We start from the raw sequence: 16,363 nt of genomic DNA on the forward strand, positions 1-16,363 counted from the left end.
AACCAGATAAGGATACTCACTATCTCTACTATTTTCATTATTATTTTAGAGATATTAGCTAATGCAATTAGACAAGAGCTATCAACTAGAAGCATAAGAATGGTAGCAAAGTAGTAAAACTCTTTATTTCATAAACTATAATAGTATATCTGAAAAACCCAAGAGAATCAATGATAAAGCTAACTCAACAGAGGATGCTACATTAAAAGTAGCAGGATATAAAATTACCATACAAAAAATTAATAACCTTCATATACACAAATAATAACCAGTTAGAGGACATAACAGTAGAGAATCTCTACTTCCTATAGCAATAAAGAAGAAATACTTAGAAATAAGCTTAACAGTAAATGTGCAAAACCTATATGAATAAAATTTTAAAACACTTTTGAAAAGATATAGAAGTAGACTTGAGCAAATGTATGTTAAGACATCGTGTGATCTTGAATAGAATGACTCAGCATTATAAAGATGTTAATTCTTCTAAGTTAATTTACAAATTTAATTCAAGCCCAGTAAAAACATCAATAGCTTTTTTTTTTTTGTGGAATGAGACAAGGTGATACTATAGTTCAAATGGAAAAACAAACATGCAATAATAGCCAAAAATAAAAAAATAAAAAAAAAGCATTGAAAAACAACAAATTATGAGAGAAGACTAGCCCTTCCGATGTTAAAACATGTTATAAAGCCTCTCTAATTAAAACAGTATACTAATAGACCAATGCAATAGAATAGGAAACCCATAAATCGAATCAACTACATATGGACATTTCATGTAGAATAAAGGTTGCATCTAAAATTACTGGATCAAAGATGAACATTTTTATGAATGGTACTGGGGACAATAGGGTAACTATTTGGGGAAAGAGAAAATTAGGTCCATATCTCACATAATATGTAAGAACAATCTCCAAATGGACTGGGGATCTGAATATAAAAACTAAAACCATATTAGTACTAGAAGAAACGTGAATAAATTCCTCTTTATTTTAAATATAAAGAACGATTTTTTGACTCAAAATTCAGAAGCAATAAAAGAAAATATTGACAAATTTGACCACATAAAAATTTACATAGTAAAAGTCACGATAAAGTAAAAGGACAACTGACAAACTGAGAAAAAATATTTGCAGCATATACACAGATAAAGGACCAATATCCCTAATATATAAAAAGCTCTTAAAATGTGAGGGACAAGGGACCAGAAACTTGACAGAGAATGGGAAAGAGACATGAGACAATTCACAAATGATAAAAATGGTCCTTAAACATTAAAAAAGAGCTCAAATCCACTTTAATTAAAGAAGTTCAAATTAAAATAACATGGAGATTCTATTGCTTATAAAATTGAAAAGAAAAAAATTAGAAAGTATTACAATACATTCTGTTGATGAAACTGTGGGAAAACTGTCCCCTTTATACATTGTCACTGGGACTATAAAGTGGTACAATCCTTATGGAGGGAAATTTAGCAATACCTAACACAACTACTATGCACTTAACCTATTGACTTAGCAATCTCACCTATAGGAATCTACCCTAAAGGTATACTCACAACACTATGAAAATACACATGCATAAGGTTATTCAGGGTTGCATTGTTTATACTTACTTGCAATATATTGGATATGACCAAAATGTTCCTATGCAAAAGAATGGTTGAATAATCATGGTCCAGCCATACAATGGAGTACTATGCAGCTGTTAAAAAAAAATGAGGCAGTTATTTATTAATTAATATGGAGTGATTTTAGGATATATTGTTAAGTGAAAAAAGTTAAGAAAAAGTATCTATATCTATAGTATGCTACCATTCTTGAAAGAAAGACATAAAAATATACATACGTCTGTTCACTTGTGGAAAAGGAATACAGGAAGGATAACCAAGAAACTAAAGAGATTGGTTCTCCACAGGAGTGAGTGGGAATGGGTTAGAAAGATTGGGGAAAATGGAGTGGGATAGTGGGGTAAGGGAGGGTGATACTTCTCGGAGAATGCCTTTTTGTATAGCTCTGAATGTTAGAACCAGGTGTTGTTTCACATACCCTATGGTAGATAAATACTGAAAATCGACCAAGATGTTGGGGGAAATGAAAATGGAATATGAACAATAACCAATGAAATTAACTATAATATAAACAGGCAACATAATCATACTGACGTAACTTAAGTAACTTTGGAAAGTCTTATTTGTGTATTTTAAGACTAAAGACAGAAATAACTATACAAATTTTGTACTCTAGATAGTAAATTTGTTTTTCACTGGCATGTGAGTTAGTCATTCTGAAACTACGAGGATTTGGATGGCACCTATCCCTGGTGAAAGGGTTAATGCTTGTCTTTCTCTTTAAGCCTTGATCTGATATAACTGGGTAGTGGTATGAGTGTGGGTAGGACACCATCAGGGCCCCTGGTCTGTTTCCCAATGTATGTTTCTCGTGCCCTCCCTCCAATCTGGGCACAAATGTGTTTTCAGTTAGTGGTCTTGAGGGATGACAAGTCAGACCCTCTGGCCCTAATGCTGCCATTTCTGCTTCCTCTAGGTCACCCGACCTGCCTGCAGTTTACCCTGAACATGACTGAGGCTGTCAAGACCTACAAGTGGCAGTGCATAGAGTGCAAATCTTGCATCCTCTGTGGGACCTCGGAGAATGATGTAAGTTTGGGGCTTCCTTTGCAAAAGGGAGAAATACAAGGAGCTGGGAGTTCTTTGAGGGGTGGAGAGGAAGCCAAGACTCTTGTCACTGGGCTCCTGGGGAAAGTGTCGGTCAAGACCTCCCCTTTCCCTCTGACTCTAGAACATCTGGGACCCTGGTAGCACAGGGACCTTTGTTACCCCCAAGAATAGAATATATAAAAAAGGCAGGATAAATACTTGATCTTTTCCTTTATATATTGCTTTTCAAAATAACAGGGTGATTCCAACACCTATTCATGATTAAAACACTTGAGAAAATAGAAACTGTGAGATACTTTCTTAACATGATAAACTTTTTATACCTTAAAACTAAAACCATTATCTTACTTAATGGGGAAACACTAGAGGCACTTCTACAAGATCAGGAACCAGATAAGGATGCTCACTATCTCTACTATTTTCATTATTATTTTAGAGATATTAGCTAATGCAATTAGACAAGAGCTATCCACTAGAAGCATAAGAATGGTAGCAAAGTAGTAAAACTCTTTATTTCATAAACTATAATAGTATATCTGAAAAACCCAAGAGAATCAATGATAAAGCTAACTCAACAGAGGATGCTACATTAAAAGTAGCAGGATATAAAATTACCATACAAAAAATTAATAACCTTCATATACACAAATAATAACCAGTTAGAGGACATAACAGTAGAGAATCTCTACTTCCTATAGCAATAAAGAAGAAATACTTAGAAATAAGCTTAACAGTAAATGTGCAAAACCTATATGAATAAAATTTTAAAACACTTTTGAAAAGATATAGAAGTAGACTTGAGCAAATGTATGTTAAGACATCGTGTGATCTTGAATAGAATGACTCAGCATTATAAAGATGTTAATTCTTCTAAGTTAATTTACAAATTTAATTCAAGCCCAGTAAAAACATCAATAGCTTTTTTTTTTTTGTGGAATGAGACAAGGTGATACTATAGTTCAAATGGAAAAACAAACATGCAATAATAGCCAAAAATAAAAAAATAAAAAAAAAGCATTGAAAAACAACAAATTATGAGAGAAGACTAGCCCTTCCGATGTTAAAACATGTTATAAAGCCTCTCTAATTAAAACAGTATACTAATAGACCAATGCAATAGAATAGGAAACCCATAAATCGAATCAACTACATATGGACATTTCATGTAGAATAAAGGTTGCATCTAAAATTACTGGATCAAAGATGAACATTTTTATGAATGGTACTGGGGACAATAGGGTAACTATTTGGGGAAAGAGAAAATTAGGTCCATATCTCACATAATATGTAAGAACAATCTCCAAATGGACTGGGGATCTGAATATAAAAACTAAAACCATATTAGTACTAGAAGAAACGTGAATAAATTCCTCTTTATTTTAAATATAAAGAACGATTTTTTGACTCAAAATTCAGAAGCAATAAAAGAAAATATTGACAAATTTGACCACATAAAAATTTACATAGTAAAAGTCACGATAAAGTAAAAGGACAACTGACAAACTGAGAAAAAATATTTGCAGCATATACACAGATAAAGGACCAATATCCCTAATATATAAAAAGCTCTTAAAATGTGAGGGACAAGGGACCAGAAACTTGACAGAGAATGGGAAAGAGACATGAGACAATTCACAAATGATAAAAATGGTCCTTAAACATTAAAAAAGAGCTCAAATCCACTTTAATTAAAGAAGTTCAAATTAAAATAACATGGAGATTCTATTGCTTATAAAATTGAAAAGAAAAAAATTAGAAAGTATTACAATACATTCTGTTGATGAAACTGTGGGAAAACTGTCCCCTTTATACATTGTCACTGGGACTATAAAGTGGTACAATCCTTATGGAGGGAAATTTAGCAATACCTAACACAACTACTATGCACTTAACCTATTGACTTAGCAATCTCACCTATAGGAATCTACCCTAAAGGTATACTCACAACACTATGAAAATACACATGCATAAGGTTATTCAGGGTTGCATTGTTTGTACTTACTTGCAATATATTGGATATGACCAAAATGTTCCTACGCAAAAGAATGGTTGAATAATCATGGTCCAGCCATACAATGGAGTACTATGCAGCTGTTAAAAAAAAATGAGGCAGTTATTTATTAATTAATATGGAGTGATTTTAGGATATATTGTTAAGTGAAAAAAGTTAAGAAAAAGTATCTATATCTATAGTATGCTACCATTCTTGAAAGAAAGACATAAAAATATACATACGTCTGTTCACTTGTGGAAAAGGAATACAGGAAGGATAACCAAGAAACTAAAGAGATTGGTTCTCCACAGGAGTGAGTGGGAATGGGTTAGAAAGATTGGGGAAAATGGAGTGGGATAGTGGGGTAAGGGAGGGTGATACTTCTCGGAGAATGCCTTTTTGTATAGCTCTGAATGTTAGAACCAGGTGTTGTTTCACATACCCTATGGTAGATAAATACTGAAAATCGACCAAGATGTTGGGGGAAATGAAAATGGAATATGAACAATAACCAATGAAATTAACTATAATATAAACAGGCAACATAATCATACTGACGTAACTTAAGTAACTTTGGAAAGTCTTATTTGTGTATTTTAAGACTAAAGACAGAAATAACTATACAAATTTTGTACTCTAGATAGTAAATTTGTTTTTCACTGGCATGTGAGTTAGTCATTCTGAAACTACTTTACATGTATACGGGTCTGAACTAATAACTATATATTGTGAATAATGAAAGTCAGTTTTCTCAATGTCAGAGAAAAAATATTCAAATAAAGGGGGAAAGCTAAACTGAACCTTGTGATGTTGGGTCGGAATAGGGTGTATCAGTATGAATTTGTGATTTTTAATATAATGCATTATAAATATGTTTACATATATTATGTATCTATAGCTATCTCTAAGTATACATAAATATAGATAGATACCAAAATAAATATATGTGTACGTGTGTAACTACATATACATTTCTTTTCTAACTCTGTCGGCTAGGAAGGCCTAGAAACAATGACAACCCAGAAGCAATGATGACTCATAGCTTCTAGATATTGGTTTCTAAATACAGTTGACCCTTGAACAATATGGGAGTTAGGGGTGCCAACCCCCCATGTAGTTGAAAATTTGTGAATAACTTTTGATTCCTCTAAAACTTAAATACTAACAGCCTACTGTTGACTGGAAGCCTTACCAATAACATAAACAGTCTATTAACACATGTTATTATAATCAAGTGAGCTAGAAAAAAGAAAATGTTATTAAGAAAAATTAAAAGGATGAGAAAATACATTTACAGTACTTAATGAAAAAAAGTCCATGTGTAAGTGGACTCATCCAGTTAAAACCTGTGTTGTGCAAGGGTCAACTGCAGCATTCTCCAATAATTGGAACCAGGGATCTTTGGAGAAATGGCTGATGCCAGGGCTGGAGCTGGGAAAATACAAGAGGATCCTGGAGCATCCTATGGTATCAGAAAGTGAGGAAGTGCTCAAAAATTGATAGGGCAAGTCTAAAAGACCCACAAACCATTTGAAGGAACTCCTAATGGCCAGATTTGGGACATTTTGAGTAACAAAGTAAATAATGATAATACTGGATTATAACCCAAAGAACAAAACAAATATCCATACTGATATTTAAATGAATGAATGAATGAATGAATGGAGTATAGGTAAACTCTTCCTTAGAGAAGAATTCCAATTGATAAATATAGAGAGAAGAAGGAAATCTTCTTCAGGCAAATATCACAGTTACGGCTGTTGTAAGCAGAACCATCAATTAAGGCTAAAGTTAGTGGGCAAAAATATGATGAGAAACAGAATATTTGCATAATCTCAAAGTAGTTCCTCTACCAGGTTACTTATTACTATATTTCAAATGGAAAATCATAATTTACAGTGAAAAAACTGACAGACACTGCCTTAACTATATGATCAGAGTAACATTACAAGTAATAAAAGTATTAGTTTCCCCTGATACAATGCACTGAGACGGGCATAACATCTCTTTCGTAGTTGTTTTGGACAAACTCAAATTAAGTGACATTCCATAAAGTCACTGGCCTAGAGGTCCCTCTCACTCTCTGCCTCTGAGAGGAGACCATGCTCTGTCTGTGGAGTGTTACCTTTTTTCTAATAAACTTCCCTTTTGACTCTAAAAAACCAACCAACCAACCAACCAAAAACAAAACAAAACAAAACAAAACAAAAACACTCAAAACTCACTGGCCTAGAGTCTTCAGAAGTGTCAGGGTTATGAAAGACAAATCAAGGAATTGTCCCAGATTCAAGGACATTAAGAAAGCATGACAACTAAAGGCAATGGTGGATCCTGGGAAAAGGGACATAAGTGGGAAAACTGATGAGATTCAAATGAGGTCTGCAGATTAGTCAATGGTATCATGCTAATGGTGATTTCCTGCTTTTCATGGTTGTGCCATGGTAATGTAAGATGTTAACAACAGAGGAAGCTGAGTACAGTATGTACAGGAACTCTACCATTTTGGTAACTTTTCTTTAAGACTAAAATTATTTCATAATAATGAATTAAAAGATAATGGGAAGTTTTCTAGCATCTTCCAAAGGTGACATGACAAAGTTTTTTTTTAAGTATCTTTATGAACTCAAAGATTTAAACATTTTTATTTGTTTCAGTTCATTACAGTTAAAAATAGGCTCTTCTTTGGCCAGTGGGAACATAATCAGGTTAGATCCCGAGGTTTTTTTGTTTTGTTTTGTTTTTTGGTTTTTGGTTTTTGACTCAGACACACTAAGTCTTCATGATCCCAGTAGTTTGGTAGTTTCCTTGCTTTCCAATATGTAAAAATATTTATTCACTTCAAGCTCCAGATCTGAAATCAGCCATTTCTCCAAGGACTCTGATTCCTTTCAATGGGCAATGATCTTTAGAGAACATGATATGGGAGCTAGGGGTGCTAATTTTTACTGTGTTAGTTATTGTTTTGAGGCATTTTCCATGGACAGAGCTAGAAAATACGTTTTGCTTGTCTTAAAGTTAAATACACCATGAATTTATACTGATACCCAGGGTTTTTACTTAACCTCATCAATCTTACATCTATAGTTTCATATATATCTCTACGTCAAAATTGTTTCTTTTCAATACTAACATAATCACTCATTTAACACACACGAAGTCTCAGAATACCAATTCCACTATTACCATCAACAATATAATTTCTGAAAAGAAATGTATATTTGCATATTTGCTCTTATTTATGTCCTTAGATATATTCAACTACGGATGTACAGCGAAACTACTTGTCTTAAAGTCACTTGTAATAGTTTCTTTCTTTGTAGTTATGCCATCAATTAATGCATCATTAGATTAATTTGTATAATTTTTCCTTTGTTTTTAGGGATGATTACAATGTGAATTTTGCTTTATGGCTATGTAAAATATTTACTGGTTCCAAAATCAAATCTATAAAATAAACAATATATTCAAAGAAATCTAGCTTCTTTCACACTGTCCTCTTTCACACTATCCTCTCATTCTTTTTCTAGATGACAATTAAAAAAAAAATTACAGTTTATCTTTCCATTCTGTTTCAATGTAAGCACATGTATGCGCACACAAATCCAAAAGAAAATAAACACATTTTTTTTTTTTTAGAAAACAGTAACAGATATACATGTTTTCTTTACCTTTCTTTTCTACTGAATATCCTAGAGAATACTCTACAGCAATATATAGACATAGTCTTCATCTCTTCCTATAGCTGCATAGTTCTTCATTAGTTTATTCAAGCAGTCTTTTATTGATGGACATTTGGGTTGATTCTGGTCTTTTGCTTTATAAGTAGTGTCAATGCAGAGGTTTTTTTTGTTGACTTGGGAAAGCCTTAGGAGAGGAATCGAGGAGTGAGGCTGATTGGGGAATAGAGATCCTCTCATATAGTCAGGGACATATCCTGCACATCCCAGAATGGGAATCCCATTTTTCTGTAACTGCAGCCATGGGTACATCCTGGCTCTTGGATACTTGGGAGCCAGAGGCCCTTAAATTGTGTTTTTCATGGGGGTTAGCATGAGCTGGGGGTTCTTGGTGGTTTTGACAGGCAATTATCCCAAAAAGCAGATGGAAAAGAAGAAAATATGGTGCTAGACAATGATCAATCCAGGAAAAAAGCTTTTAAACCCACAGGTACATTATTTCCCTATGGGAAAGTTCAATCTAGGGGATTCTACCTTCTTGTATTTCTCGTGTCAGCACTATAGTAGGGCTTATCAGTGTCAGTGTCTTTAGAACATTAGTAATACCGTTTCTGACAAGTCTCTTCATATTTTCTGTCCTCATCCTAACTTGTTTTTCTTCACGTTATCCCTAAATCATATTGTCACATAGCTCACTTCTGCTCTGACAAGCACGGTGCAACTTTTTTGGAGTAAACCATACTGTTCTGTTTTCATCTTCTCTGACTGCTTCTTAGCCTCTTTTTTCTCTCCCTGTCCCTTGGTGTTCCCCGAGGGTCTATTCTTGGCTTTTTTCTCAGTAACTTTTTATGAGTCCTTGATTTTTCAAAAAATTCAATGACAGCTATGGATTCACTATTTCTTCAGAAAAATGTACATTTATTTCCACCTATACACAAAGTCGTGCATATAATTTCAAGGAGTTCATGAATACTCCTCTGTGAGCACAAGTTCAAGGACATCTGCTCTCACACATTCTGGGCTTCCTCTCCTATGACCTCCACTCTCATCTAATCACAAAAGACTCCCAAATCCTTCTCTCAAGCCCAGGGCATCTGCAAATGATCTGATTCCCAAATGCCTCCAGGGCATCACTTGTGGGTGATCTGTAGGTCTATAGAACTTGTCTATAGCTGAAGTCGCCCTCTCCTTCAGACAGGTCTGCTCCTCTGCCCATGTCTCAATGGGTAGCTGCATCGTTTGGCCTGCTGTCCAAGCCACAACCCACGAGATATTCTTGAGTTCTTCCCTATCACTCTCCACATCTAATCAATGACTCTTAAATGGGACCACGATACTTTTCTTTCTCCCATGCCATAGCCCTAGTTCAGACCAACATCATCTCTCACCTAGATGGCTATAGTAGTCTTTTAAGCAGTCTCAGTCCTCTAGAAGCAACCTCTCTCCACCTGGATATCTATTCTTGCACATTAGCTAGTGAGATCTTTCTAAATCACAAGTTTGACCATGTCACTCCTCTATTGCTAACTCTTCAAAAGCTTCCCATTGCCCCATGATATATATAAAAAAAGGTTTTCCTGCCTCGTTGCTTGCTCACCAGGGTTTCCAACTTCTATATCTACTTTTTTTTCAGGATCTCTGTACTTGTGAGAGCCAAGGTGAGATTTGATATAAAACTTTATTTTGCAAATATCTTATATGTCATTGAAGCAGGTCCAAAGATCACTGAAAAGAACAGGGCTGAAACTGGAAAATAGGGACCAGATCGCAAACACTAAGGAGATACAGATGAATAAGATAAGGTTCTGCCCCAAGAACCATATAGTCCATAAAGGAGTGGACTAAAGAAGTGTGTTCCAAATGAACTAGTCAACAGAACAATTATATGTAGATATCTACCACATACCAGGCTTTATAACATAAAGGAAAATGCAATTAAATGTAAATAAGAAAAGGAAAACACTGTGAGGATGCAAGTGGGGACAGAGAACTTCCAGGGGGTTGATTAGTGAAGTCTTTATGGGAAAAAAGGGCTTGGAAACTTGAAAGGTATGTTGGGAATGGTACAGAAGAGAAGTGGTCAGGAACTGGGAGAGCTTGCAGGCAGAAGGTACTGTAGAGCAAAAGTGCATACTGTATCCTTGGAAGTGAACCACAGCTGAAGGGTCCAGTCTCACCTGGGCTGCAGCCTTCAGCTCTTGAGGAGGATTTTGGGAACTATAGAAGGGCTTTGCTTGTCTTTCTCTACATTAACTCAATAAAATCCCGAAATGGTTCTGAGGTGTCATAGACGTTACCACCAAGTATGGTTGTTGCCCTTTTCACAGAGGGAAAGAGTGAGGTTTAGAGGAATTCAAGTAAAATTTTTAAACAATTTAAAGTACTTTCTATGTACTGGGCGATCATCATGGGGAATATAGAAATGTATAAATTTAGTTTCCTGCCCTTATGGAAACTGAGTTATTGACTATGAGAGTCCAGAAGAATAATGAATCCCTTTTAGCATAGATGTGAGGTGGTCCAGAAAGGTTTCTTGGAGGAGGTATGATTTGAGCAGAGCCCTAAAGTGGGGGTAGGATTTGTATAGGCGGTGGTGGTAGTGGGGGGGGGGTGGTGCGAAATTCCAGGTGTGGGCAAAGCACAGGGCATGTTCAGACAATATTTAAGACTCTAAATGGACTCTGGAAAGGGGCGATCAGGGAGGCTGATCTGTGGAAGTCAGGCTGGTAGACGAGGGGGGGCCAGATGTTGGCTTTAAATAATTCAGTCTCTCTCTCCTTGCCACTACTCTGTATTCCACCAGGACCAGCTACTTTTCTGTGACGACTGTGACCGTGGCTACCACATGTACTGTTTAAATCCTCCTGTGGCTGAGCCCCCAGAAGGTAATGCCGATGAAGCTGACAATCACAACAACAGCTACTACTACCACTTACTGAGCCCTCACTATGGTGCAGGCCTCGTGCTAAGGACTTTACATGTCCTGTCTCATTTAATCATCACAGTCCTAGGAGGCAGGTATGACCACTATCATTTCACAGATGAGAAAACTGAGGCACAGTTCGACCAGCTGAAATTTCAACCTGAGGATGGAGGAGATGTTTCCTAGACATATGGCTGAGAAGGTGGGAGATGTGAGCTTCAAGGGAAACTGGCTCAGGCCCAGAGATGCTGGTGAAGAGGCACCATTAAGGAGCGAGGGTCTGTACAACAGTTCAGCTGATCGTCTCTGAGCACTTACTATTTTCTGAGCAGCACTTAATCTCTGCTGAGCTCCAAATTCCAGCATGTTTTCATGACTGGGACTTCTTCTCTGACTTGTGAAAGTCGAAAGAGAACAAGGCTTACGAGAAGTTAGAGCCCAGGGGTGGGGCTTGAGAGTTGGGAGAGGCCCTGCTAGTAAATGCCGTTTTGTTTCTTGTAGGAAGCTGGAGCTGCCATTTATGCTGGGAACTGCTCAAAGAAAAAGCCTCAGCCTTTGGCTGCCAAGCCTAGGGCCCCAGGTCACAGCAGGTGACTTGCTGCTGGAGAGGCTGAGCCAGAGCCCAGTTCAAGCCAGATAAAGCCCCTACTTCCATGTATCCAGACAGACCACCTGTAAGGAAAACCAGTAATCACGGAGGGCATGGGCACGTGGAACCAAGAGGGTGAGGTACCTTCTTACCTGCCACACACAGGTTTCAGCACTTCAGCTACCCACTCCTTGTTTCTACCAGAAGGATCTTGCACTGTTGAAGAACAACCCCAGCCCCAGCCCCGTGGAGCCTTCTTGCGTTTACCCCAGCACTGAGACCCTCTCACTGGTTTCCACTGTAAGGGAAGCCATTTTGTGACCACCTATTGGTTACCTACGTGTAGTTTGGTGTTTTCTATATATTGTATTCTAAGAAATCTCACAGCCTCCTGCCTCCAGCTTAGGCTCTGCATCCTGAAATCAACAGAGGAACAAAGGCTATGAAGAAGTTATTTATTACAAGTCTCCCTGGAAACTTCTAGACTCAGAACCTGGAGGCCATGCTGATGGCGAAAATCCTTCCTTTCTTTGTTCCTTGGTCTCTGTGAAGAGGAAGAGCTGCTTTCTGGACCCTCAGTAGATATCCAGTGGCATCCATGGCCAGGATGGCCTCTTGGTGGGGCTCGGGAGGAAAGGGGCGGCACTGAGGGGCAGGAAGAAACGTTTCGAAGCTAGTTCTGTGGCCCTGCCATAGCCAATCAGTATTCGTTATTCATCAGGAGTGGCTTTGCAAGGGACCAGGCTGTACGGTTCCTTCACCTTCAAAATCGGGGCATCCTTGAGGTGAGACAAGCCACAACCTGTGGGCAGAGAAGGATGCTAAGACTCTGCCTCCCAAATGACCTGGATCTGGAGCTTTTCTTGGTGGGACTCGAGAACCAGGAAGGTGAATGAAGAAGACGGCCAGTCAAGAGTCTGAGTGTTGGTACAAAGGCCCGCAGCTGTGAGAAATCCTTCAGTATTGATGTAACACTACAAATTCCTTTCCCCAAGTAATTTCTTCCTTCCACAAAGCGTATGTCTGTCATTGTCCATTAAGACTTGACTGTGGAAATTTTCAGATGGGGGTGAGATGATTGTTGCCTAAACAAATAATTGGGGTGACGTGATTACTTATGATCAAGTGGCAATGATGTAGAACCTTCAGCTTGAGGTTTACTCTTGTTTCCTAAGCTCCCCAAGATGTGCTGATACTTGTTTTCAAAAAAATGTATTGAGAAGAAAGAGGTGGGGAGGCTCAGATTCTGAGAAGTCTGTGTTGGAAGTCAACCCCGCAGGCCGGGCTGTCTTTGAATTTCAGTAGCAATGGCAACAACAGCAGCACACAATAACTGACAGATTTCTGGAAAAATCATTTGCCCAAAGGGCAGGTCTCGTGAGCGGGGACCCTCGCGCATGCTCAGCTTCCCTGAAATCAACTCCATCTCTGTGGTCTGCCTGCCTACAACAAAGGCCGAGATTATTTTTAGCCCTTCAGTTCCTGAAGAAACCCCTGGAGACTCAGAGACTGGGGCTATTTGGGCCACTTCTGCCCTCTGCAGTGTTTGCTCTGTGACTTGGCGAGAGCCTTCCTCCTAGCTAATTGCTCTTGGCCAGTGGACGCAGGGTAGCTTGGCGTGGAGCCAAGCTGTGTTGGTCTCCCTCAGTCCTTTGCAGTGTGACCTGTGGCAAGAGATGAGGGTCACTCTCCTGCGGGGACCTGTGGCCTCAGAATGAGTTATATGCATACGTAATGATCTCATTGGAAGGGCCCTGTCCAGATGGGATTTTATCTCCCTCATCAGATAATTTCTCCTTCCTGCTATTTGGTGAATCTGTTTTGGATGCCGGAGGCCCAGGGTTTGAGAAGCTGCTGTATTGTCACATCATTCCCTTACCTGGGAGGGTCACCTCAGAGGGGCAGATTCCCCCTCCTGACTGCTCTGGCTCTCTATCTCCCCACCCTCAAACCCAAAGTGGGGTGTTTTCAAAGGCCATCGGTTTTGAAGATCACTTTGATTTAATTTCATGAAAAAAGTTACCAAAATGTTCCAAATGCCACAATGGCTTAAAAGTTAAAAAAGCAAATCTGAAACAGAAAACCATGGTTCTAGCGCTTGACAGGTCCTCTTCAGAGTATGTGCAAATCCGTTCCCCACAACACAGACGATGGGGGCCGCCCTGTTCTATCCCCAGACATGCCTGCTGCCCAAAGAAGCTGCGAGGATGGGAATTGGTCTCGCAGACAAGGAGGGTGCTGTAACCCGTCGTGGGGGCGGGCTGGCCAGGGCTCTGGGACTGACATCAGGAAGACCCACAGTTCCCTTCCTGGTTTCACTCCCTACGGGATGAGCCCTTCCCCTTCCTCTTTGGAGAGCTCAGTTTCCCCATTTGGAAAGTGAGGTTGTTCCAGGGATAGCAAAGCTGGCTTATGAGATGGCACTTTCAGGGTACTGCAAGCAGACAGAATTCTCCATAGTCACATTTGTCACCTTCTGTATTGAAAAAAGGAAGGTGGTGGTAAACTTCAGATTGGTCTTTCTTTGAGCCCCAGAGAGCAAGCCAGGCTCATAGGGTACACATGGATGATCAGGGTTTTGGTTTTGCCTCTGGCACTGAGTAGCTGTGTGACCAGGGCAAGTCACTTAACATCTCTGAACCCGAGCTTGCCATCTATGAAACGGAGATAATAATACTTGCCTTGCCTGTTCCACAGTGATGTTGGGAGACCTAAAAAGCATAAGGTTATGTAAATAACCACCGGTAGCAGTGCTTGTCAGAGAGGGACCCCAAATGATTTCTATGCCCCCTTTCTTATATGACTTAGCTAAGGTTAGATGCCTTCTTAGAATCTCCATTTGGACCAAAGGGAGTTTACGTTTTAAGGGCTAGGCTGCCTGTGGTCAGGACTACTAGGCCAAAGCTGTGACAAAGAACCATGACTGTGCATGGGTGTGTGGTGGGAGGTGAGGGATTTACCCTGGGGTTGGGGACTTCAGAATGAAAATACTCGAGATGCTTCTTTTTACAAGATCAATGCAGCCTAAAATGGAGAGTTAACTTCTAGAGAGGGCTGTAATTCAGTTCAGTGTAACATTCGCTTACAAACTTTGGTTGAACGCTTAGCTTTACGACTTTCTAGCTGGTTGACATGGGGGAAATGACTTAACCTTTCTGAGCCTTATTTTTTGCATCCGTAAGGAGGAATGATATGGCCAATCCAGCAGGGTTGTTGCAGGGATTAGAGGTAGAGATAGATCCTGGCATGGGGCCTGGCATGAAGGCCTCCACATCATGGTAGCTCTTATTGTGTACAAAGATCAAGTGGAGATTATAATGCTATTGACTCCCAGCTCAGATCTTTGGAACAGCCATGGTGCCTTTGCTTCAATGTGGCTCCATCTGACCAGAGAGAAGGTGAAGCTGTAGGATCCAAGCCGGAAGTCGAAACCCTCTGTTTCCTGTAGTTTTTTTCGGAAGTTGAAACCCTCTGTTTCCTGTAGGTTTTTTTGAAACGCTGCCTTTCAGACCTGCAGCGAATGCGGTGCAGGCAACTTTGGGAGGAGGAGCTAGAGACAAGGCTCCTGATAGGAGATTTACATTTTAACTTTCCTTCTCAATATCTCACTGACTCATTGCACCTAAGCCTGGAACCAGCAGGTCCCAAGGCTCCTCTGAGCCTGTCATCGCCCCAGGGCCAGGCAGGCAGCTCCGACAGTCAGCCCAGGCAGACTGTGGAGAGCAGCTTCTTCCTCAGGCTCAGCTCAGACTCACTGAACCATGCTAGCAAGTGGGTGGGTAGGAGGGAGGCCAGATTCCTTCAGAGCTGGGGAAGATAACAGGTTTTAAGGTTGGGGGAGGGTTAGGGTTTCACAGTGATGGTTCATGATACCCTGGAGAGTTCCACTCATGGTGCATTTTAGTCTTTGTGCTTTGAACACAGCACAATTCCTTTTGGGCCTCCCCTTGAAAAGTTCAGATACTTTAAGGAAGAAAAATGAGATGATTATTATTACTTTTTCTAGGGGAGCAAGTTTAGGGAACAAACTTGTACTCTTCTGTATTGTTGAAGAATAATTACTGGCAACCTCTGGCTTAGGGGCTCAGAGAAGAGGGGTCCCTAGTTTTCTCTTTGAGTTCCTGTGGTGGGGTGGTGGGGGGTAGGAGGAATGGGGAGCCATGAGGGCCACCTTCCCTGGCCCACGGGCCAGGCCAGTTCTCAGTCTGTTATGCACGTGCTGTCGTTAGGCAAGCAGCCTCCTCTCTCTCTCTCTCTCTCTCTCTCACTCCCTGACCCTCCCAGGCTCTCCCCTGTTGCCCACTGCAGGCCTCTCCTTGGAGTGTCCCTGTGTCACAACCCAAGGGAAACAAACGACGGTTCTTTGGGCCAGAGTCAGGCTCACACTCCTAATGAAGATGACCTAATGTGCCGTGTCTGGCTTCTTTCCGGAGCTGTGCTGTGGTGTCTCTTGTAGTAGGTTTGCATACCCAGAGGGAGAGGGAAGAAAGGAGGCTCTGAG

At 39.6% G+C, this 16,363-nt stretch overlaps 1 long non-coding RNA gene across 1 annotated transcript; it reads left to right on the forward strand.

Annotated features, from left to right (window-relative positions):
* Positions 1 to 2,608: 2,608 nt before the first annotated feature.
* LOC111746115 lies at positions 2,609 to 12,408 on the forward strand. The gene is made up of 3 exons (XR_002782944.1): positions 2,609 to 2,659; positions 11,154 to 11,235; positions 11,775 to 12,408. It is a non-coding gene; the product is annotated as an uncharacterized LOC111746115 (long non-coding RNA).
* Positions 12,409 to 16,363: the final 3,955 nt, after the last annotated feature.

This window comes from Pteropus vampyrus, unplaced genomic scaffold (assembly GCF_000151845.1).
Source record: "Pteropus vampyrus isolate Shadow unplaced genomic scaffold, Pvam_2.0 Scaffold177, whole genome shotgun sequence".
Lineage (NCBI taxonomy): Eukaryota > Metazoa > Chordata > Mammalia > Chiroptera > Pteropodidae > Pteropus > Pteropus vampyrus.